Source organism: Engystomops pustulosus, chromosome 9 (assembly GCF_040894005.1).
Source record: "Engystomops pustulosus chromosome 9, aEngPut4.maternal, whole genome shotgun sequence".
NCBI lineage: Eukaryota > Metazoa > Chordata > Amphibia > Anura > Leptodactylidae > Engystomops > Engystomops pustulosus.
Window position 1 is genome coordinate 69,356,150 of NC_092419.1, and position 21,749 is coordinate 69,377,898.

At 45.6% G+C, this 21,749-nt stretch overlaps 24 pseudogenes; all 24 read left to right on the forward strand.

Annotated features, from left to right (window-relative positions):
• Positions 1–7,320: 7,320 nt before the first annotated feature.
• LOC140098660 (5S ribosomal RNA) lies at positions 7,321–7,438 on the forward strand (annotated as a pseudogene).
• An 8,526-nt stretch (positions 7,439–15,964) lies between these two features.
• LOC140081317 (5S ribosomal RNA) lies at positions 15,965–16,083 on the forward strand (annotated as a pseudogene).
• A 70-nt stretch (positions 16,084–16,153) lies between these two features.
• Positions 16,154–16,272, forward strand: LOC140094207 (5S ribosomal RNA; annotated as a pseudogene).
• A 70-nt stretch (positions 16,273–16,342) lies between these two features.
• On the forward strand, positions 16,343–16,461 carry LOC140091356 (5S ribosomal RNA; annotated as a pseudogene).
• A 70-nt stretch (positions 16,462–16,531) lies between these two features.
• LOC140085428 (5S ribosomal RNA) lies at positions 16,532–16,650 on the forward strand (annotated as a pseudogene).
• A 259-nt stretch (positions 16,651–16,909) lies between these two features.
• LOC140081928 (5S ribosomal RNA) lies at positions 16,910–17,028 on the forward strand (annotated as a pseudogene).
• Positions 17,029–17,287: 259 nt separating this feature from the next.
• On the forward strand, positions 17,288–17,406 carry LOC140085814 (5S ribosomal RNA; annotated as a pseudogene).
• Positions 17,407–17,657: 251 nt separating this feature from the next.
• On the forward strand, positions 17,658–17,776 carry LOC140078520 (5S ribosomal RNA; annotated as a pseudogene).
• A 70-nt stretch (positions 17,777–17,846) lies between these two features.
• On the forward strand, positions 17,847–17,965 carry LOC140084492 (5S ribosomal RNA; annotated as a pseudogene).
• A 70-nt stretch (positions 17,966–18,035) lies between these two features.
• On the forward strand, positions 18,036–18,154 carry LOC140101862 (5S ribosomal RNA; annotated as a pseudogene).
• Positions 18,155–18,224: 70 nt separating this feature from the next.
• On the forward strand, positions 18,225–18,343 carry LOC140101863 (5S ribosomal RNA; annotated as a pseudogene).
• Positions 18,344–18,413: 70 nt separating this feature from the next.
• Positions 18,414–18,532, forward strand: LOC140092105 (5S ribosomal RNA; annotated as a pseudogene).
• A 70-nt stretch (positions 18,533–18,602) lies between these two features.
• On the forward strand, positions 18,603–18,721 carry LOC140081929 (5S ribosomal RNA; annotated as a pseudogene).
• A 251-nt stretch (positions 18,722–18,972) lies between these two features.
• Positions 18,973–19,091, forward strand: LOC140089802 (5S ribosomal RNA; annotated as a pseudogene).
• A 259-nt stretch (positions 19,092–19,350) lies between these two features.
• LOC140081318 (5S ribosomal RNA) lies at positions 19,351–19,469 on the forward strand (annotated as a pseudogene).
• A 70-nt stretch (positions 19,470–19,539) lies between these two features.
• Positions 19,540–19,658, forward strand: LOC140094208 (5S ribosomal RNA; annotated as a pseudogene).
• A 70-nt stretch (positions 19,659–19,728) lies between these two features.
• On the forward strand, positions 19,729–19,847 carry LOC140101864 (5S ribosomal RNA; annotated as a pseudogene).
• A 70-nt stretch (positions 19,848–19,917) lies between these two features.
• On the forward strand, positions 19,918–20,036 carry LOC140081319 (5S ribosomal RNA; annotated as a pseudogene).
• Positions 20,037–20,106: 70 nt separating this feature from the next.
• On the forward strand, positions 20,107–20,225 carry LOC140085981 (5S ribosomal RNA; annotated as a pseudogene).
• Positions 20,226–20,484: 259 nt separating this feature from the next.
• On the forward strand, positions 20,485–20,603 carry LOC140085815 (5S ribosomal RNA; annotated as a pseudogene).
• A 70-nt stretch (positions 20,604–20,673) lies between these two features.
• Positions 20,674–20,792, forward strand: LOC140092742 (5S ribosomal RNA; annotated as a pseudogene).
• Positions 20,793–21,051: 259 nt separating this feature from the next.
• Positions 21,052–21,170, forward strand: LOC140087398 (5S ribosomal RNA; annotated as a pseudogene).
• A 70-nt stretch (positions 21,171–21,240) lies between these two features.
• On the forward strand, positions 21,241–21,359 carry LOC140101866 (5S ribosomal RNA; annotated as a pseudogene).
• A 259-nt stretch (positions 21,360–21,618) lies between these two features.
• Positions 21,619–21,737, forward strand: LOC140085816 (5S ribosomal RNA; annotated as a pseudogene).
• The last annotated feature ends 12 nt before the right edge of the window (positions 21,738–21,749 follow it).

The window sequence follows — 21,749 nt, forward strand, 5'->3', positions numbered from 1 at the left end:
GCCTGCTCTCGTCAGATCGCAGCAGCAATGCAGCTTAAGGCTTGGCAAGTACCAGCATGGGAGACTGGCTGGGAATCCCAAGTTCCGTTCACCTTTTTGAACCTGAAAATTGTGTTAGTTTCTCTATGAGATAGTAAAAGAAGGTTAAAACTGAACAGCTGCTGTCAATGGCCATTCTAAGCTGAATGTGCCTGCTCTCGTCAGATCGCAGCAGCAATGCAGCTTAAGGCTTGGCAAGTACCAGCATGGGAGACTGGCTGGGAATCCCAAGTTCCGTTGACCTTTTTGAACCTGAAAATTGTGTTAGTTTCTCTATGAGATAGTAAAAGAAGGTTCAAATTGAACAGCTGCTGTCAACGGCCATTCTAAGCTGAATGTGCCTGCTCTCGTCAGATCGCAGCAGCAATGCAGCTTAAGGCTTGGCAAGTACCAGCATGGGAGACTGGCTGGAAATCCCAAGTTCTGTTGACCTTTTTGAACCTGAAAATTGTGTTAGTTTTTCTATGAGATGATAAAAGAAGGTTCAAATTGAACAGCTGCTGTCAACGGCCATTCTAAGCTGAATGTGCCAGATCTCGTCAGATCGCAGCAGCAATGCAGCTTAAGGCTTGGCAAGTACCAGCATGGGAGACTGGCTGGGAATCCCAAGTTCCGTTGATATTTTTAACCTGAAAATTGTGTTAGTTTCTCTATGAGATAGTAAAAGAAGGTTCAAACTGAACAGCTGCTGTCAACGGCCATTCTAAGCTGAATGTGCCTGCTCTCGTCAGATCGCAGCATCAATGCAGCTTAAGGCTTGGCAAGTACCAGCATGGGAGACTGGCTGGGAATCCCAAGTTCCGTTGACCTTTTTGAACCTGAAAATTGTGTTAGTTTCTCTATGAGATAGTAAAAGAAGGTTCAAACTGAACAGCTGCTGTCAACGGCCATTCTAAGCTGAATGTGCCTGCTCTCGTCAGATCGCAGCAACAATGCAGCTTAAGGCTTGGCAAGTACAAGCATGGGAGACTGGCTGGGAATCCCAAGTTCTGTTGACCTTTTTGAACCTGAAAATTGTTAGTTTCTCTGTCAAAGATGGTAAAAGAAGGTTCAAATTGAACAGCTGCTGTCAACGGCCATTCTAAGCTGAATGTGCCTGCTCTCGTCAGATCGCAGCAGCAATGCAGCTTAAGGCTTGGCAAGTACCAGCATGGGAGACTGGCTGGGAATCCCAAGTTCCGTTGACCTTTTTGAACCTGAAAATTGTGTTAGTTTCTCTATGAGATAGTAAAAGAAGGTTCAAATTGAACAGCTGCTGTCAACGGCCATTCTAAGCTGAATGTGCGTGCTCTTGTCGGATCACAGCAGCGATGCGGCTTAAGGCTTGGCAAGTACCAGCATGGGAGACTGGCTGCGAATCCCAAGTCCCGTTGACCTTTTTGAACCTGAAAATTGTGTTAGTTTCTCTATGAGATAGTAAAAGAAGGTTCAAATTGAACAGCTGCTGTCAACAGCCATTCTAAGCTGAATGTGCCTGCTCTCGTCAGATCGCAGCAGCAATGCAGCTTAAGGCTTGGCAAGTACCAGCATGGGAGACTGGCTGGGAATCCAAAGTTCTGTTGACCTTTTTGAACCTGAAAATTGTGTTAGTTTCTCTATGAGATAGTAAAAGAAGGTTCAAATTGAACAGCTGCTGTCAACGGCCATTCTAAGCTGAATGTGCCTGCTCTCGTCAGATCGCAGCAGCTTAAGGCTTGGCAAGTACCAGCATGGGAGACTGGCTGGGAATCCCAAGTTCCGTTGACCTTTTTGAACCTGAAAATTGTGTTAGTTTCTCTATGAGATAGTAAAAGAAGGTTCAAATTGAACAGCTGCTGTCAACGGCCATTCTAAGCTGAATGTGCCTGCTCTCGTCAGATCGCAGCAGCAATGCAGCTTAAGGCTTGGCAAGTACCAGCATGGGAGACTGGCTGGGAATCCCAAGTTACGTTGACCTTTTTGAACCTGAAAATTGTGTTAGTTTCTCTATGAGATAGTAAAAGAAGGTTCAAATTGAACAGCTGCTGTCAACGGCCATTCTAAGCTGAATGTGCCTGCTCTCGTCAGATCGCAGCAGCAATGCAGCTTAAGGCTTGGCAAGTACCAGCATGGGAGACTGGCTGGGAATCCCAAGTTCCATTGACCTTTTTGAACCTGAAAATTGTTAGTTTCTCTGTCAAAGATGGTAAAAGAAGGTTCAAATTGAACAGCTGCTGTCAACGGCCATTCTAAGCTGAATGTGCCTGCTCTCGTCAGATCGCAGCAGCAATGCAGCTTAAGGCTTGGCAAGTACCAGCATGGGAGACTGGCTGGGAATCCCAAGTTCTGTTGACCTTTTTGAACCTGAAAATTGTGTTAGTTTCTCTATGAGATAGTAAAAGAAGGTTCAAATTGAACAGTTGCTATCAACGGCCATTCTAAGCTGAATGTGCCTGCTCTCGTCAGATCGCAGCAGCAATGCAGCTTAAGGCTTGGCAAGTACCAACATTGGAGACTGGCTGGGAATCCCAAGTTCCGTTGACCTTTTTGAACCTGAAAATTGTGTTAGTTTCTCTATGAGATAGTAAAAGAAGGTTCAAATTGAACAGCTGCTGTCAACGGCCATTCTAAGCCGAATGTGCCTGCTCTCTTCAGATCGCAGCAGCAATGCAGCTTAAGGCTTGGCAAGTACCAGCATGGGAGTCTGGCTGGGAATCCCAAGTTCCGTTGACCTTTTTGAACCTGAAAATTGTGTTAGTTTCTCTATGAGATAGTAAAAGAAGGTTCAAACTGAACAGCTGCTGTCAACGGCCTTTCTAAGCTGAATGTGCCTGCTCTCGTCAGATCGCAGCAGCAATGCAGCTTAAGGCTTGGCAAGTACCAGCATGGGAGACTGGCTGGGAATCCCAAGTTCCGTTGACCTTTTTGAACCTGAAATTTGTGTTAGTTTCTCTATGAGATAGTAAAAGAAGGTTCAAACTGAACAGCTGCTGTCAACGGCCATTCTAAGCTGAATGTGCCTGCTCTCGTCATATCGCAGCATCAATGCAGCTTAAGGCTTGGCAAGTACCAGCATGGGAGACTGGCTGGGAATCCCAAGTTCCATTGACCTTTTTGAACCTGAAAATTGGGTTAGTTTCTCTATGAGATAGTAAAAGAAGGTTCAAACTGAACAGCTGCTGTCAACGGCCATTCTAAGCTGAATGTGCCTGCTCTCGTCAGATCGCAGCATCAATGCAGCTTAAGGCTTGGCAAGTACCAGCATGGGAGACTGGCTGGGAATCCCAAGTTCCATTGACCTTTTTGAACCTGAAAATTGGGTTAGTTTCTCTATGAGATAGTAAAAGAAGGTTCAAATTGAACAGCTGCTGTCAACAGCCATTCTAAGCTGAATGTGCCTGCTCTCGTCAGATCGCAGCAGCAATGCAGCTTAAGGCTTGGCAAGTACCAGCATGGGAGACTGGCTGGGAATCCCAAGTTCTGTTGACCTTTTTGAACCTGAAAATTGTGTTAGTTTCTCTATGAGATAGTAAAAGAAGGTTCAAATTGAACAGCTGCTGTCAACGGCCATTCTAAGCTGAATGTGCCTGCTCTCGTCAGATCGCAGCAGCAATGCAGCTTAAGGCTTGGCAAGTACCAGCATGGGAGACTGGCTGGGAATCCCAAGTTCTGTTGACCTTTTTGAACCTGAAAATTGTGTTAGTTTCTCTATGAGATAGTAAAAGAAGGTTCAAATTGAACAGCTGCTGTCAACGGCCATTCTAAGCTGAATGTGTGTGCTCTTGTCGGATCACAGCAGCGATGCGGCTTAAGGCTTGGCAAGTACCAGCATGGGAGACTGGCTGCGAATTCAAAGTTCCGTTGACCTTTTTGAACCTGAAAATTGTGTTAGTTTCTCTATGAGATAGTAAAAGAAGGTTCAAACTGAACAGCTGCTGTCAACGGCCATTCTAAGCTGAATGTGCCTGCTCTCGTCAGATCGCAGCATCAATGCAGCTTAAGGCTTGGCAAGTACCAGCATGGGAGACTGGCTGGGAATCCCAAGTTCTGTTGACCTTTTTGAACCTGAAAATTGTTAGTTTCTCTGTCAAAGATGGTAAAAGAAGGTTCAAATTGAACAGCTGCTGTCAACGGCCATTCTAAGCTGAATGTGCCTGCTCTCGTCAGATCGCAGCAGCAATGCAGCTTAAGGCTTGGCAAGTACCAGCATGGGAGACTGGCTGGGAATCCCAAGTTCCGTTGACCTTTTTGAACCTGAAAATTGTGTTAGTTTCTCTATGAGATAGTAAAAGAAGGTTCAAACTGAACAGCTGCTGTCAACGGCCATTCTAAGCTGAATGTGCCTGCTCTCGTCAGATCGCAGCAGCAATGCAGCTTAAGGCTTGGCAAGTACCAGCATGGGAGACTGGCTGGGAATCCCAAGTTCCGTTGACCTTTTTGAACCTGAAAATTGTGTTAGTTTCTCTATGAGATAGTAAAAGAAGGTTCAAATTGAACAGCTGCTGTCAACGGCCATTCTAAGCTGAATGTGCGTGCTCTTGTCGGATCACAGCAGCGATGCGGCTTAAGGCTTGGCAAGTACCAGCATGGGAGACTGGCTGGGAATCCCAAGTTCTGTTGACCTTTTTGAACCTGAAAATTGTTAGTTTCTCTGTCAAAGATGGTAAAAGAAGGTTCAAATTGAACAGCTGCTGTCAAAGGCCATTCTAAGCTGAATGTGCCTGCTCTTCTCAGATCGCAGCAGCTTAAGGCTTGGCAAGTACCAGCATGGGAGACTGGCTGGGAATCCCAAGTTCCGTTGACCTTTTTGAACCTGAAAATTGTGTTAGTTTCTCTATGAGATAGTAAAAGAAGGTTCAAACTGAACAGCTGCTGTCAACGGCCATTCTAAGCTGAATGTGCCTGCTCTCGTCAGATCGAAGCAGCAATGCAGCTTAAGGCTTGGCAAGTACCAGCATGGGAGACTGGCTGGGAAACCCAAGTTCCGTTGACCTTTTTGAACCTGAAAATTGTGTTAGTTTCTCTATGAGATAGTAAAAGAAGGTTCAAACTGAACAGCTGCTGTCAACGGCCATTCTAAGCTGAATGTGCCTGCTCTCGTCAGATCGCAGCATCAATGCAGCTTAAGGCTTGGCAAGTACCAGCATGGGAGACTGGCTGGGAATCCCAAGTTCCGTTGACCTTTTTGAACCTGAAAATTGTGTTAGTTTCTCTATGAGATAGTAAAAGAAGGTTCAAATTGAACAGCTGCTGTCAACGGCCATTCTAAGCTGAATGTGCCTGCTCTCGTCAGATCGCAGCAGCAATGCAGCTTAAGGCTTGGCAAGTACCAGCATGGGAGACTGGCTGGGAATCCCAAGTTCCGTTGACCTTTTTGAACCTGAAAATTGTGTTAGTTTCTCTATGAGATAGTAAAAGAAGGTTCAAACTGAACAGCTGCTGTCAACGGCCATTCTAAGCTGAATGTGCCTGCTCTCGTCAGATCGCAGCAGCAATGCAGCTTAAGGCTTGGCAAGTACCAGCATGGGAGACTGGCTGGGAATCCCAAGTTCCGTTGACCTTTTTGAACCTGAAAATTGTGTTAGTTTCTCTATGAGATAGTAAAAGAAGGTTCAAACTGAACAGCTGCTGTCAACGGCCTTTCTAAGCTGAATGTGCCTGCTCTCGTCAGATCGCAGCATCAATGCAGCTTAAGGCTTGGCAAGTACCAGCATGGGAGACTGGCTGGGAATCCCAAGTTCCGTTGACCTTTTTGAACCTGAAAATTGTGTTAGTTTCTCTATGAGATAGTAAAAGAAGGTTCAAATTGAACAGCTGCTGTCAACAGCCATTCTAAGCTGAATGTGCCTGCTCTCGTCAGATCGCAGCAGCAATGCAGCTTAAGGCTTGGCAAGTACCAGCATGGGAGACTGGCTGGGAATCCCAAGTTCTGTTGACCTTTTTGAACCTGAAAATTGTGTTAGTTTCTCTATGAGATAGTAAAAGAAGGTTCAAATTGAACAGCTGCTGTCAACGGCCATTCTAAGCTGAATGTGCCTGCTCTCGTCAGATCGCAGCAGCTTAAGGCTTGGCAAGTACCAGCATGGGAGACTGGCTGGGAATCCCAAGTTCCGTTGACCTTTTTGAACCTGAAAATTGTGTTAGTTTCTCTATGAGATAGTAAAAGAAGGTTCAAATTGAACAGCTGCTGTCAACGGCCATTCTAAGCTGAATGTGCCTGCTCTCGTCAGATCGCAGCAGCAATGCAGCTTAAGGCTTGGCAAGTACCAGCATGGGAGACTGGCTGGGAATCCCAAGTTACGTTGACCTTTTTGAACCTGAAAATTGTGTTAGTTTCTCTATGAGATAGTAAAAGAAGGTTCAAATTGAACAGCTGCTGTCAACGGCCATTCTAAGCTGAATGTGCCTGCTCTCGTCAGATCGCAGCAGCAATGTAGCTTAAGGCTTGGCAAGTACCAGCATGGGAGACTGGCTGGGAATCCCAAGTTCCATTGACCTTTTTGAACCTGAAAATTGTTAGTTTCTCTGTCAAAGATGGTAAAAGCAGGTTCAAATTGAACAGCTGCTGTCAACGGCCATTCTAAGCTGAATGTGCCTGCTCTCGTCAGATCGCAGCAGCAATGCAGCTTAAGGCTTGGCAAGTACCAGCATGGGAGACTGGCTGGGAATCCCAAGTTCTGTTGACCTTTTTGAACCTGAAAATTGTGTTAGTTTCTCTATGAGATAGTAAAAGAAGGTTCAAATTGAACAGTTTCTATCAACGGCCATTCTAAGCTGAATGTGCCTGCTCTCGTCAGATCGCAGCAGCAATGCAGCTTAAGGCTTGGCAAGTACCAACATTGGAGACTGGCTGGGAATCCCAAGTTCCGTTGACCTTTTTGAACCTGAAAATTGTGTTAGTTTCTCTATGAGATAGTAAAAGAAGGTTCAAATTGAACAGCTGCTGTCAACGGCCATTCTAAGCTGAATGTGTGTGCTCTTGTCGGATCACAGCAGCGATGCGGCTTAAGGCTTGGCAAGTACCAGCATGGGAGACTGGCTGCGAATTCAAAGTTCCGTTGACCTTTTTGAACCTTAAAATTGTGTTAGTTTCTCTATGAGATAGTAAAAGAAGGTTCAAACTGAACAGCTGCTGTCAACGGCCATTCTAAGCTGAATGTGCCTGCTCTCGTCAGATCGCAGCATCAATGCAGCTTAAGGCTTGGCAAGTACCAGCATGGGAGACTGGCTGGGAATCCCAAGTTCTGTTGACCTTTTTGAACCTGAAAATTGTTAGTTTCTCTGTCAAAGATGGTAAAAGAAGGTTCAAATTGAACAGCTGCTGTCAACGGCCATTCTAAGCTGAATGTGCCTGCTCTCATCAGATCGCAGCAGCAATGCAGCTTAAGGCTTGGCAAGTACCAGCATGGGAGACTGGCTGGGAATCCCAAGTTCCGTTGACCTTTTTGAACCTGAAAATTGTGTTAGTTTCTCTATGAGATAGTAAAAGAAGGTTCAAATTGAACAGCTGCTGTCAACGGCCATTCTAAGCTGAATGTGCGTGCTCTTGTCGGATCACAGCAGCGATGCGGCTTAAGGCTTGGCAAGTACCAGCATGGGAGACTGGCTGGGAATCCCAAGTTCTGTTGACCTTTTTGAACCTGAAAATTGTTAGTTTCTCTGTCAAAGATGGTAAAAGAAGGTTCAAATTGAACAGCTGCTGTCAAAGGCCATTCTAAGCTGAATGTGCCTGCTCTTCTCAGATCGCAGCAGCTTAAGGCTTGGCAAGTACCAGCATGGGAGACTGGCTGGGAATCCCAAGTTCCGTTGACCTTTTTGAACCTGAAAATTGTGTTAGTTTCTCTATGAGATAGTAAAAGAAGGTTCAAACTGAACAGCTGCTGTCAACGGCCATTCTAAGCTGAATGTGCCTGCTCTCGTCAGATCGCAGCAGCAATGCAGCTTAAGGCTTGGCAAGTACCAGCATGGGAGACTGGCTGGGAAACCCAAGTTCCGTTGACCTTTTTGAACCTGAAAATTGTGTTAGTTTCTCTATGAGATAGTAAAAGAAGGTTCAAACTGAACAGCTGCTGTCAACGGCCATTCTAAGCTGAATGTGCCTGCTCTCGTCAGATCGCAGCATCAATGCAGCTTAAGGCTTGGCAAGTACCAGCATGGGAGACTGGCTGGGAATCCCAAGTTCCGTTGACCTTTTTGAACCTGAAAATTGTGTTAGTTTCTCTATGAGATAGTAAAAGAAGGTTCAAATTGAACAGCTGCTGTCAACGGCCATTCTAAGCTGAATGTGCCTGCTCTCGTCAGATCGCAGCAGCAATGCAGCTTAAGGCTTGGCAAGTACCAGCATGGGAGACTGGCTGGGAATCCCAAGTTCCGTTGACCTTTTTGAACCTGAAAATTGTGTTAGTTTCTCTATGAGATAGTAAAAGAAGGTTCAAACTGAACAGCTGCTGTCAACGGCCATTCTAAGCTGAATGTGCCTGCTCTCGTCAGATCGCAGCAGCAATGCAGCTTAAGGCTTGGCAAGTACCAGCATGGGAGACTGGCTGGGAATCCCAAGTTCCGTTGACCTTTTTGAACCTGAAAATTGTGTTAGTTTCTCTATGAGATAGTAAAAGAAGGTTCAAACTGAACAGCTGCTGTCAACGGCCTTTCTAAGCTGAATGTGCCTGCTCTCGTCAGATCGCAGCATCAATGCAGCTTAAGGCTTGGCAAGTACCAGCATGGGAGACTGGCTGGGAATCCCAAGTTCCGTTGACCTTTTTGAACCTGAAAATTGTGTTAGTTTCTCTATGAGATAGTAAAAGAAGGTTCAAATTGAACAGCTGCTGTCAACAGCCATTCTAAGCTGAATGTGCCTGCTCTCGTCAGATCGCAGCAGCAATGCAGCTTAAGGCTTGGCAAGTACCAGCATGGGAGACTGGCTGGGAATCCCAAGTTCTGTTGACCTTTTTGAACCTGAAAATTGTGTTAGTTTCTCTATGAGATAGTAAAAGAAGGTTCAAATTGAACAGCTGCTGTCAACGGCCATTCTAAGCTGAATGTGCCTGCTCTCGTCAGATCGCAGCAGCTTAAGGCTTGGCAAGTACCAGCATGGGAGACTGGCTGGGAATCCCAAGTTCCGTTGACCTTTTTGAACCTGAAAATTGTGTTAGTTTCTCTATGAGATAGTAAAAGAAGGTTCAAATTGAACAGCTGCTGTCAACGGCCATTCTAAGCTGAATGTGCCTGCTCTCGTCAGATCGCAGCAGCAATGCAGCTTAAGGCTTGGCAAGTACCAGCATGGGAGACTGGCTGGGAATCCCAAGTTACGTTGACCTTTTTGAACCTGAAAATTGTGTTAGTTTCTCTATGAGATAGTAAAAGAAGGTTCAAATTGAACAGCTGCTGTCAACGGCCATTCTAAGCTGAATGTGCCTGCTCTCGTCAGATCGCAGCAGCAATGTAGCTTAAGGCTTGGCAAGTACCAGCATGGGAGACTGGCTGGGAATCCCAAGTTCCATTGACCTTTTTGAACCTGAAAATTGTTAGTTTCTCTGTCAAAGATGGTAAAAGAAGGTTCAAATTGAACAGCTGCTGTCAACGGCCATTCTAAGCTGAATGTGCCTGCTCTCGTCAGATCGCAGCAGCAATGCAGCTTAAGGCTTGGCAAGTACCAGCATGGGAGACTGGCTGGGAATCCCAAGTTCTGTTGACCTTTTTGAACCTGAAAATTGTGTTAGTTTCTCTATGAGATAGTAAAAGAAGGTTCAAATTGAACAGTTTCTATCAACGGCCATTCTAAGCTGAATGTGCCTGCTCTCGTCAGATCGCAGCAGCAATGCAGCTTAAGGCTTGGCAAGTACCAACATTGGAGACTGGCTGGGAATCCCAAGTTCCGTTGACCTTTTTGAACCTGAAAATTGTGTTAGTTTCTCTATGAGATAGTAAAAGAAGGTTCAAATTGAACAGCTGCTGTCAACGGCCATTCTAAGCTGAATGTGTGTGCTCTTGTCGGATCACAGCAGCGATGCGGCTTAAGGCTTGGCAAGTACCAGCATGGGAGACTGGCTGCGAATTCAAAGTTCCGTTGACCTTTTTGAACCTTAAAATTGTGTTAGTTTCTCTATGAGATAGTAAAAGAAGGTTCAAACTGAACAGCTGCTGTCAACGGCCATTCTAAGCTGAATGTGCCTGCTCTCGTCAGATCGCAGCAGCAATGCAGCTTAAGGCTTGGCAAGTACCAGCATGGGAGACTGGCTGGGAATCCCAAGTTCTGTTGACCTTTTTGAACCTGAAAATTGTTAGTTTCTCTGTCAAAGATGGTAAAAGAAGGTTCAAATTGAACAGCTGCTGTCAACGGCCATTCTAAGCTGAATGTGCCTGCTCTCGTCAGATCGCAGCAGCAATGCAGCTTAAGGCTTGGCAAGTACCAGCATGGGAGACTGGCTGGGAATCCCAAGTTCCGTTGACCTTTTTGAACCTGAAAATTGTGTTAGTTTCTCTATGAGATAGTAAAAGAAGGTTCAAATTGAACAGCTGCTGTCAACGGCCATTCTAAGCTGAATGTGCGTGCTCTTGTCGGATCACAGCAGCGATGCGGCTTTAGTCTTGGCAAGTACCTGCATGGGAGACTGGCTGGGAATCCCAAGTTCTGTTGACCTTTTTGAACCTGAAAATTGTTAGTTTCTCTGTCAAAGATGGTAAAAGAAGGTTCAAATTGAACAGCTGCTGTCAAAGGCCATTCTAAGCTGAATGTGCCTGCTCTTCTCAGATCGCAGCAGCTTAAGGCTTGGCAAGTACCAGCATGGGAGACTGGCTGGGAATCCCAAGTTCTGTTGACCTTTTTGAACCTGAAAATTGTTAGTTTCTCTTTCAAAGATGGTAAAAGAAGGTTCAAATTGAACAGCTGCTGTCAACGGCCATTATAAGCTGAATGTGCCTGCTCTCGTCAGATCGCAGCAGCAATGCAGCTTAAGGCTTGGCAAGTACCAGCATGGGAGACTGGCTGGGAATCCCAAGTTCCGTTGACCTTTTTGAACCTGAAAATTGTGTTAGTTTCTCTATGAGATAGTAAAAGAAGGTTCAAATTGAACAGCTGCTGTCAACGGCCATTCTAAGCTGAATGTGCGTGCTCTTGTCGGATCACAGCAGCGATGCGGCTTAAGGCTTGGCAAGTACCAGCATGGGAGACTGGCTGCGAATCCCAAGTTCCGTTGACCTTTTTGAACCTGAAAATTGTGTTAGTTTCTCTATGAGATAGTAAAAGAAGGTTCAAATTGAACAGCTGCTGTCAACGGCCATTCTAAGCTGAATGTGCCTGCTCTCGTCAGATCGCAGCAGCAATGCAGCTTAAGGCTTGGCAAGTACCAGCATGGGAGACTGGCTGGGAATCCCAAGTTCTGTTGACCTTTTTGAACCTGAAAATTGTGTTAGTTTCTCTATGAGATAGTAAAAGAAGGTTCAAATTGAACAGCTGCTGTCAACGGCCATTCTAAGCTGAATGTGCCTGCTCTCGTCAGATCGCAGCAGCAATGCAGCTTAAGGCTTGGCAAGTACCAGCATGGGAGACTGGCTGGGAATCCCAAGTTCTGTTGACCTTTTTGAACCTGAAAATTGTGTTAGTTTCTCTATGAGATAGTAAAAGAAGGTTCAAATTGAACAGCTGCTGTCAACGGCCATTCTAAGCTGAATGTGCCTGCTCTCGTCAGATCGCAGCAGCTTAAGGCTTGGCAAGTACCAGCATGGGAGACTGGCTGGGAATCCCAAGTTCCGTTGACCTTTTTGAACCTGAAAATTGTGTTAGTTTCTCTATGAGATAGTAAAAGAAGGTTCAAACTGAACAGCTGCTGTCAACGGCCATTCTAAGCTGAATGTGCCTGCTCTCGTCAGATCGCAGCAGCAATGCAGCTTAAGGCTTGGCAAGTACCAGCATGGGAGACTGGCTGGGAAGCCCAAGTTCCGTTGACCTTTTAGAACCTGAAAATTGTGTTAGTTTCTCTATGAGATAGTAAAAGAAGGTTCAAATTGAACAGCTGCTGTCAACGGCCATTCTAAGCTGAATGTGCCTGCTCTCGTCAGATCGCAGCAGCAATGCAGCTTAAGGCTTGGCAAGTACCAGCATGGGAGACTGGCTGGAAATCCCAAGTTCTGTTGACCTTTTTGAACCTGAAAATTGTGTTAGTTTCTCTATGAGATAGTAAAAGAAGGTTCAAATTGAAAAGCTGCTGTCAACGGCCATTCTAAGCTGAATGTGCGTGCTCTCGTCAGATCGCAGCAGCAATGCAGCTTAAGGCTTGGCAAGTACCAGTATGGGAGACTGGCTGGGAATCCCAAGTTCTGTTGACCTTTTTGAACCTGAAAATTGTGTTAGTTTCTCTATGAGATAGTAAAAGAAGGTTCAAATTGAACAGCTGCTGTCAACGGCCATTCTAAGCTGAATGTGCGTGCTCTCGTCAGATCGCAGCAGCATTGCAGCTGAAGGCTTGGCAAGTACCAGCATGGAAGACTGGCTGGGAATCCCAAGTTCCGTTGACGTTTTTGAACCTGAAAATTGTGTTAGTTTCTCTATGAGATAGTAAAAGAAGGTTCAAACTGAACAGCTGCTGTCAACGGCCATTCTAAGCTGAATGTGCCTGCTCTCGTCAGATCGCAGCAGCAATGCAGCTTAAGGCTTGGCAAGTACCAGCATGGGAGACTGGCTGGGAATCCCAAGTTCCGTTGACCTTTTTGAACCTGAAAATTGTGTTAGTTTCTCTATGAGATAGTAAAAGAAGGTTCAAATTGAACAGCTGCTGTCAACGGCCATTCTAAGCTGAATGTGCCTGATCTCGTCAGATCGCAGCAGCAATGCAGCTTAAGGCTTGGCAAGTACCAGCATGGGAGACTGGCTGGGAATCCCAAGTTCCGTTGACCTTTTTGAACCTGAAAATTGTGTTAGTTTCTCTATGAGATAGTAAAAGAAGGTTCAAACTGAACAGCTGCTGTCAACGGCCATTCTAAGCTGAATGTGCCTGCTCTTGTCAGATCGCAGCAGCAATGCAGCTTAAGGCTTGGCAAGTACCAGCATGGGAGACTGGCTGGGAATCCCAAGTTCCGTTGATATTTTGAACCTGAAAATTGTGTTAGTTTCTCTATGAGATAGTAAAAGAAGGTTCAAATTGAACAGCTGCTGTCAACGGCCATTCTAAGCTGAATATGCCTGCTCTCGTCAGATCGCAGCAGCTTAAGGCTTGGCAAGTACCAGCATGGGAGACTGGCTGGGAATCCCAAGTTCCGTTGACCTTTTTGAACCTGAAAATTGTGTTAGTTTCTCTATGAGATAGTAAAAGAAGGTTCAAACTGAACAGCTGCTGTCAACGGCCATTCTAAGCTGAATGTGCCTGCTCTCGTCAGATCGCAGCAGCAATGCAGCTTAAGGCTTGGCAAGTACCAGCATGGGAGACTGGCTGGGAATCCCAAGTTCCGTTGACATTTTTGAACCTGAAAATTGTGTTAGTTTCTCTATGAGATAGTAAAAGAAGGTTCAAACTGAACAGCTGCTGTCAACGGCCATTCTAAGCTGAATGTGCCTGCTCTCGTCAGATCGCAGCATCAATGCAGCTTAAGGCTTGGCAAGTACCAGCATGGGAGACTGGCTGGGAATCCCAAGTTCCGTTGACCTTTTTGAACCTGAAAATTGTGTTAGTTTCTCTATGAGATAGTAAAAGAAGGTTCAAATTGAACAGCTGCTGTCAACAGCCAATCTAAGCTGAATGTGCCTGCTCTCGTCAGATCGCAGCAGCAATGCAGCTTAAGGCTTGGCAAGTACCAGCATGGGAGACTGGCTGGGAATCCCAAGTTCCGTTCACCTTTTTGAACCTGAAAATTGTGTTAGTTTCTCTATGAGATAGTAAAAGAAGGTTAAAACTGAACAGCTGCTGTCAATGGCCATTCTAAGCTGAATGTGCCTGCTCTCGTCAGATCGCAGCAGCAATGCAGCTTAAGGCTTGGCAAGTACCAGCATGGGAGACTGGCTGGGAATCCCAAGTTCCGTTGACCTTTTTGAACCTGAAAATTGTGTTAGTTTCTCTATGAGATAGTAAAAGAAGGTTCAAATTGAACAGCTGCTGTCAACGGCCATTCTAAGCTGAATGTGCCTGCTCTCGTCAGATCGCAGCAGCAATGCAGCTTAAGGCTTGGCAAGTACCAGCATGGGAGACTGGCTGGAAATCCCAAGTTCTGTTGACCTTTTTGAACCTGAAAATTGTGTTAGTTTTTCTATGAGATGGTAAAAGAAGGTTCAAATTGAACAGCTGCTGTCAACGGCCATTCTAAGCTGAATGTGCCTGATCTCGTCAGATCGCAGCAGCAATGCAGCTTAAGGCTTGGCAAGTACCAGCATGGGAGACTGGCTGGGAATCCCAAGTTCCGTTGATATTTTTAACCTGAAAATTGTGTTAGTTTCTCTATGAGATAGTAAAAGAAGGTTCAAACTGAACAGCTGCTGTCAACGGCCATTCTAAGCTGAATGTGCCTGCTCTCGTCAGATCGCAGCATCAATGCAGCTTAAGGCTTGGCAAGTACCAGCATGGGAGACTGGCTGGGAATCCCAAGTTCCGTTGACCTTTTTGAACCTGAAAATTGTGTTAGTTTCTCTATGAGATAGTAAAAGAAGGTTCAAACTGAACAGCTGCTGTCAACGGCCATTCTAAGCTGAATGTGCCTGCTCTCGTCAGATCGCAGCAACAATGCAGCTTAAGGCTTGGCAAGTACAAGCATGGGAGACTGGCTGGGAATCCCAAGTTCTGTTGACCTTTTTGAACCTGAAAATTGTTAGTTTCTCTGTCAAAGATGGTAAAAGAAGGTTCAAATTGAACAGCTGCTGTCAACGGCCATTCTAAGCTGAATGTGCCTGCTCTCGTCAGATCGCAGCAGCAATGCAGCTTAAGGCTTGGCAAGTACCAGCATGGGAGACTGGCTGGGAATCCCAAGTTCCGTTGACCTTTTTGAACCTGAAAATTGTGTTAGTTTCTCTATGAGATAGTAAAAGAAGGTTCAAATTGAACAGCTGCTGTCAACGGCCATTCTAAGCTGAATGTGCGTGCTCTTGTCGGATCACAGCAGCGATGCGGCTTAAGGCTTGGCAAGTACCAGCATGGGAGACTGGCTGCGAATCCCAAGTTCCGTTGACCTTTTTGAACCTGAAAATTGTGTTAGTTTCTCTATGAGATAGTAAAAGAAGGTTCAAATTGAACAGCTGCTGTCAACAGCCATTCTAAGCTGAATGTGCCTGCTCTCGTCAGATCGCAGCAGCAATGCAGCTTAAGGCTTGGCAAGTACCAGCATGGGAGACTGGCTGGGAATCCAAAGTTCTGTTGACCTTTTTGAACCTGAAAATTGTGTTAGTTTCTCTATGAGATAGTAAAAGAAGGTTCAAATTGAACAGCTGCTGTCAACGGCCATTCTAAGCTGAATGTGCCTGCTCTCGTCAGATCGCAGCAGCTTAAGGCTTGGCAAGTACCAGCATGGGAGACTGGCTGGGAATCCCAAGTTCCGTTGACCTTTTTGAACCTGAAAATTGTGTTAGTTTCTCTATGAGATAGTAAAAGAAGGTTCAAATTGAACAGCTGCTGTCAACGGCCATTCTAAGCTGAATGTGCCTGCTCTCGTCAGATCGCAGCAGCAATGCAGCTTAAGGCTTGGCAAGTACCAGCATGGGAGACTGGCTGGGAATCCCAAGTTACGTTGACCTTTTTGAACCTGAAAATTGTGTTAGTTTCTCTATGAGATAGTAAAAGAAGGTTCAAATTGAACAGCTGCTGTCAACGGCCATTCTAAGCTGAATGTGCCTGCTCTCGTCAGATCGCAGCAGCAATGCAGCTTAAGGCTTGGCAAGTACCAGCATGGGAGACTGGCTGGGAATCCCAAGTTCCATTGACCTTTTTGAACCTGAAAATTGTTAGTTTCTCTGTCAAAGATGGTAAACGAAGGTTCAAATTGAACAGCTGCTGTCAACGGCCATTCTAAGCTGAATGTGCCTGCTCTCGTCAGATCGCAGCAGCAATGCAGCTTAAGGCTTGGCAAGTACCAGCATGGGAGACTGGCTGGGAATCCCAAGTTCTGTTGACCTTTTTGAACCTGAAAATTGTGTTAGTTTCTCTATGAGATAGTAAAAGAAGGTTCAAATTGAACAGTTGCTATCAACGGCCATTCTAAGCTGAATGTGCCTGCTCTCGTCAGATCGCAGCAGCAATGCAGCTTAAGGCTTGGCAAGTACCAACATTGGAGACTGGCTGGGAATCCCAAGTTCCGTTGACCTTTTTGAACCTGAAAATTGTGTTAGTTTCTCTATGAGATAGTAAAAGAAGGTTCAAATTGAACAGCTGCTGTCAACGGCCATTCTAAGCCGAATGTGCCTGCTCTCTTCAGATCGCAGCAGCAATGCAGCTTAAGGCTTGGCAAGTACCAGCATGGGAGACTGGCTGGGAATCCCAAGTTCCGTTGACCTTTTTGAACCTGAAAATTGTGTTAGTTTCTCTATGAGATAGTAAAAGAAGGTTCAAACTGAACAGCTGCTGTCAACGGCCTTTCTAAGCTGAATGTGCCTGCTCTCGTCAGATCGCAGCAGCAATGCAGCTTAAGGCTTGGCAAGTACCAGCATGGGAGACTGGCTGGGAATCCCAAGTTCCGTTGACCTTTTTGAACCTGAAATTTGTGTTAGTTTCTCTATGAGGTAGTAAAAGAAGGTTCAAACTGAACAGCTGCTGTCAACGGCCATTCTAAGCTGAATGTGCCTGCTCTCGTCATATCGCAGCATCAATGCAGCTTAAGGCTTGGCAAGTACCAGCATGGGAGACTGGCTGGGAATCCCAAGTTCCATTGACCTTTTTGAACCTGAAAATTGGGTTAGTTTCTCTATGAGATAGTAAAAGAAGGTTCAAATTGAACAGCTGCTGTCAACAGCCATTCTAAGCTGAATGTGCCTGCTCTCGTCAGATCGCAGCAGCAATGCAGCTTAAGGCTTGGCAAGTACCAGCATGGGAGACTGGCTGGGAATCCCAAGTTCTGTTGACCTTTTTGAACCTGAAAATTGTGTTAGTTTCTCTATGAGATAGTAAAAGAAGGTTCAAATTGAACAGCTGCTGTCAACGGCCATTCTAAGCTGAATGTGTGTGCTCTTGTCGGATCACAGCAGCGATGCGGCTTAAGGCTTGGCAAGTACCAGCATGGGAGACTGGCTGCGAATTCAAAGTTCCGTTGACCTTTTTGAACCTTAAAATTGTGTTAGTTTCTCTATGAGATAGTAAAAGAAGGTTCAAACTGAACAGCTGCTGTCAACGGCCATTCTAAGCTGAATGTGCCTGCTCTCGTCAGATCGCAGCATCAATGCAGCTTAAGGCTTGGCAAGTACCAGCATGGGAGACTGGCTGGGAATCCCAAGTTCTGTTGACCTTTTTGAACCTGAAAATTGTTAGTTTCTCTGTCAAAGATGGTAAAAGAAGGTTCAAATTGAACAGCTGCTGTCAAAGGCCATTCTAAGCTGAATGTGCCTGCTCTTCTCAGATCGCAGCAGCTTAAGGCTTGGCAAGTACCAGCATGGGAGACTGGCTGGGAATCCCAAGTTCCGTTGACCTTTTTGAACCTGAAAATTGTGTTAGTTTCTCTATGAGATAGTAAAAGAAGGTTCAAACTGAACAGCTGCTGTCAACGGCCATTCTAAGCTGAATGTGCCTGCTCTCGTCAGATCGCAGCAGCAATGCAGCTTAAGGCTTGGCAAGTACCAGCATGGGAGACTGGCTGGGAAACCCAAGTTCCGTTGACCTTTTTGAACCTGAAAATTGTGTTAGTTTCTCTATGAGATAGTAAAAGAAGGTTCAAACTGAACAGCTGCTGTCAACGGCCATTCTAAGCTGAATGTGCCTGCTCTCGTCAGATCGCAGCATCAATGCAGCTTAAGGCTTGGCAAGTACCAGCATGGGAGACTGGCTGGGAATCCCAAGTTCCGTTGACCTTTTTGAACCTGAAAATTGTGTTAGTTTCTCTATGAGATAGTAAAAGAAGGTTCAAATTGAACAGCTGCTGTCAACGGCCATTCTAAGCTGAATGTGCCTGCTCTCGTCAGATCGCAGCAGCAATGCAGCTTAAGGCTTGGCAAGTACCAGCATGGGAGACTGGCTGGGAATCCCAAGTTCCGTTGACCTTTTTGAACCTGAAAATTGTGTTAGTTTCTCTATGAGATAGTAAAAGAAGGTTCAAACTGAACAGCTGCTGTCAACGGCCATTCTAAGCTGAATGTGCCTGCTCTCGTCAGATCGCAGCAGCAATGCAGCTTAAGGCTTGGCAAGTACCAGCATGGGAGACTGGCTGGGAATCCCAAGTTCCGTTGACCTTTTTGAACCTGAAAATTGTGTTAGTTTCTCTATGAGATAGTAAAAGAAGGTTCAAACTGAACAGCTGCTGTCAACGGCCTTTCTAAGCTGAATGTGCCTGCTCTCGTCAGATCGCAGCATCAATGCAGCTTAAGGCTTGGCAAGTACCAGCATGGGAGACTGGCTGGGAATCCCAAGTTCCGTTGACCTTTTTGAACCTGAAAATTGTGTTAGTTTCTCTATGAGATAGTAAAAGAAGGTTCAAATTGAACAGCTGCTGTCAACAGCCATTCTAAGCTGAATGTGCCTGCTCTCGTCAGATCGCAGCAGCAATGCAGCTTAAGGCTTGGCAAGTACCAGCATGGGAGACTGGCTGGGAATCCCAAGTTCTGTTGACCTTTTTGAACCTGAAAATTGTGTTAGTTTCTCTATGAGATAGTAAAAGAAGGTTCAAATTGAACAGCTGCTGTCAACGGCCATTCTAAGCTGAATGTGCCTGCTCTCGTCAGATCGCAGCAGCTTAAGGCTTGGCAAGTACCAGCATGGGAGACTGGCTGGGAATCCCAAGTTCCGTTGACCTTTTTGAACCTGAAAATTGTGTTAGTTTCTCTATGAGATAGTAAAAGAAGGTTCAAATTGAACAGCTGCTGTCAACGGCCATTCTAAGCTGAATGTGCCTGCTCTCGTCAGATCGCAGCAGCAATGCAGCTTAAGGCTTGGCAAGTACCAGCATGGGAGACTGGCTGGGAATCCCAAGTTACGTTGACCTTTTTGAACCTGAAAATTGTGTTAGTTTCTCTATGAGATAGTAAAAGAAGGTTCAAATTGAACAGCTGCTGTCAACGGCCATTCTAAGCTGAATGTGCCTGCTCTCGTCAGATCGCAGCAGCAATGTAGCTTAAGGCTTGGCAAGTACCAGCATGGGAGACTGGCTGGGAATCCCAAGTTCCATTGACCTTTTTGAACCTGAAAATTGTTAGTTTCTCTGTCAAAGATGGTAAAAGAAGGTTCAAATTGAACAGCTGCTGTCAACGGCCATTCTAAGCTGAATGTGCCTGCTCTCGTCAGATCGCAGCAGCAATGCAGCTTAAGGCTTGGCAAGTACCAGCATGGGAGACTGGCTGGGAATCCCAAGTTCTGTTGACCTTTTTGAACCTGAAAATTGTGTTAGTTTCTCTATGAGATAGTAAAAGAAGGTTCAAATTGAACAGTTTCTATCAACGGCCATTCTAAGCTGAATGTGCCTGCTCTCGTCAGATCGCAGCAGCAATGCAGCTTAAGGCTTGGCAAGTACCAACATTGGAGACTGGCTGGGAATCCCAAGTTCCGTTGACCTTTTTGAACCTGAAAATTGTGTTAGTTTCTCTATGAGATAGTAAAAGAAGGTTCAAATTGAACAGCTGCTGTCAACGGCCATTCTAAGCTGAATGTGCCTGCTCTCGTCAGATCGCAGCAGCAATGCAGCTTAAGGCTTGGCAAGTACCAGCATGGGAGACTGGCTGGGAATCCCAAGTTCCGTTGACCTTTTTGAACCTGAAAATTGTGTTAGTTTCTCTATGAGATAGTAAAAGAAGGTTCAAATTGAACAGCTGCTGTCAACGGCCATTCTAAGCTGAATGTGCCTGCTCTCGTCAGATCGCAGCAGCAATGCAGCTTAAGGCTTGGCAAGTACCAGCATGGGAGACTGGCTGGGAATCCCAAGTTCTGTTGACCTTTTTGAACCTGAAAATTGTGTTAGTTTCTCTATGAGATAGTAAAAGAAGGTTCAAATTGAACAGCTGCTGTCAACGGCCATTCTAAGCTGAATGTGCCTGCTCTCGTCAGATCGCAGCAGCAATGCAGCTTAAGGCTTGGCATGTACCAGCATGGGAGACTGGCTGGGAATCCCAAGTTCTGTTGACCTTTTTGAACCTGAAAATTGTGTTAGTTTCTCTATGAGATAGTAAAAGAAGGTTCAAATTGAACAGCTGCTGTCAACGGCCATTCTAAGCTGAATGTGTGTGCTCTTGTCGGATCACAGCAGCGATGCGGCTTAAGGCTTGGCACGTACCAACATGGGAGACTGGCTGCGAATTCCAAGTTCCGTTGACCTTTTTGAACCTGAAAATTGTGTTAGTTTCTCTATGAGATAGTAAAAGAAGGTTCAAACTGAACAGCTGCTGTCAACGGCCATTCTAAGCTGAATGTGCCTGCTCTCGTCAGATCGCAGCATCAATGCAGCTTAAGGCTTGGCAAGTACCAGCATGGGAGACTGGCTGGGAATCCCAAGTTCTGTTGACCTTTTTGAACCTGAAAATTGTTAGTTTCTCTTTCAAAGATGGTAAAAGAAGGTTCAAATTGAACAGCTGCTGTCAACGGCCATTATAAGCTGAATGTGCCTGCTCTCGTCAGATCGCAGCAGCAATGCAGCTTAAGGCTTGGCAAGTACCAGCATGGGAGACTGGCTGGGAATCCCAAGTTCCGTTGACCTTTTTGAACCTGAAAATTGTGTTAGTTTCTCTATGAGATAGTAAAAGAAGGTTCAAATTGAACAGCTGCTGTCAACGGCCATTCTAAGCTGAATGTGCGTGCTCTTGTCGGATCACAGCAGCGATGCGGCTTAAGGCTTGGCAAGTACCAGCATGGGAGACTGGCTGCGAATTCCAAGTTCCGTTGACCTTTTTGAACCTGAAAATTGTGTTAGTTTCTCTATGAGATAGTAAAAGAAGGTTCAAACTGAAAAGCTGCTGTCAACGGCCATTCTAAGCTGAATGTGCCTGCTCTCGTCAGATCGCAGCATCAATGCAGCTTAAGGCTTGGCAAGTACCAGCGTGGGAGACTGGCTGGGAATCCCAAGTTCTGTTGACCTTTTTGAACCTGAAAATTGTTAGTTTCTCTGTCAAAGAAGGTAAAAGACGGTTCAAATTGAACAGCTGCTGTCAACGGCCATTCTAAGCTGAATGTGCCTGCTCTCGTCAGATCGCAGCAGCAATGCAGCTTAAGGCTTGGCAAGTACCAGCATGGGAGACTGGCTGGGAATCCCAAGTTCCGTTGACCTTTTTGAACCTGAAAATTGTGTTAGTTTCTCTATGAGATAGTAAAAGAAGGTTCAAATTGAACAGCTGCTGTCAACGGCCATTCTAAGCTGAATGTGCGTGCTCTTGTCGGATCACAGCAGCGATGCGGCTTAAGGCTTGGCAAGTACCAGCATGGGAGACTGGCTGCGAATTCCAAGTTCCGTTGACCTTTTTGAACCTGAAAATTGTGTTAGTTTCTCTATGAGATAGTAAAAGAAGGTTCAAACTGAAAAGCTGCTGTCAACGGCCATTCTAAGCTGAATGTGCCTGCTCTCGTCAGATCGCAGCATCAATGCAGCTTAAGGCTTGGCAAGTACCAGCATGGGAGACTGGCTGGGAATCCCAAGTTCTGTTGACCTTTTTGAACCTG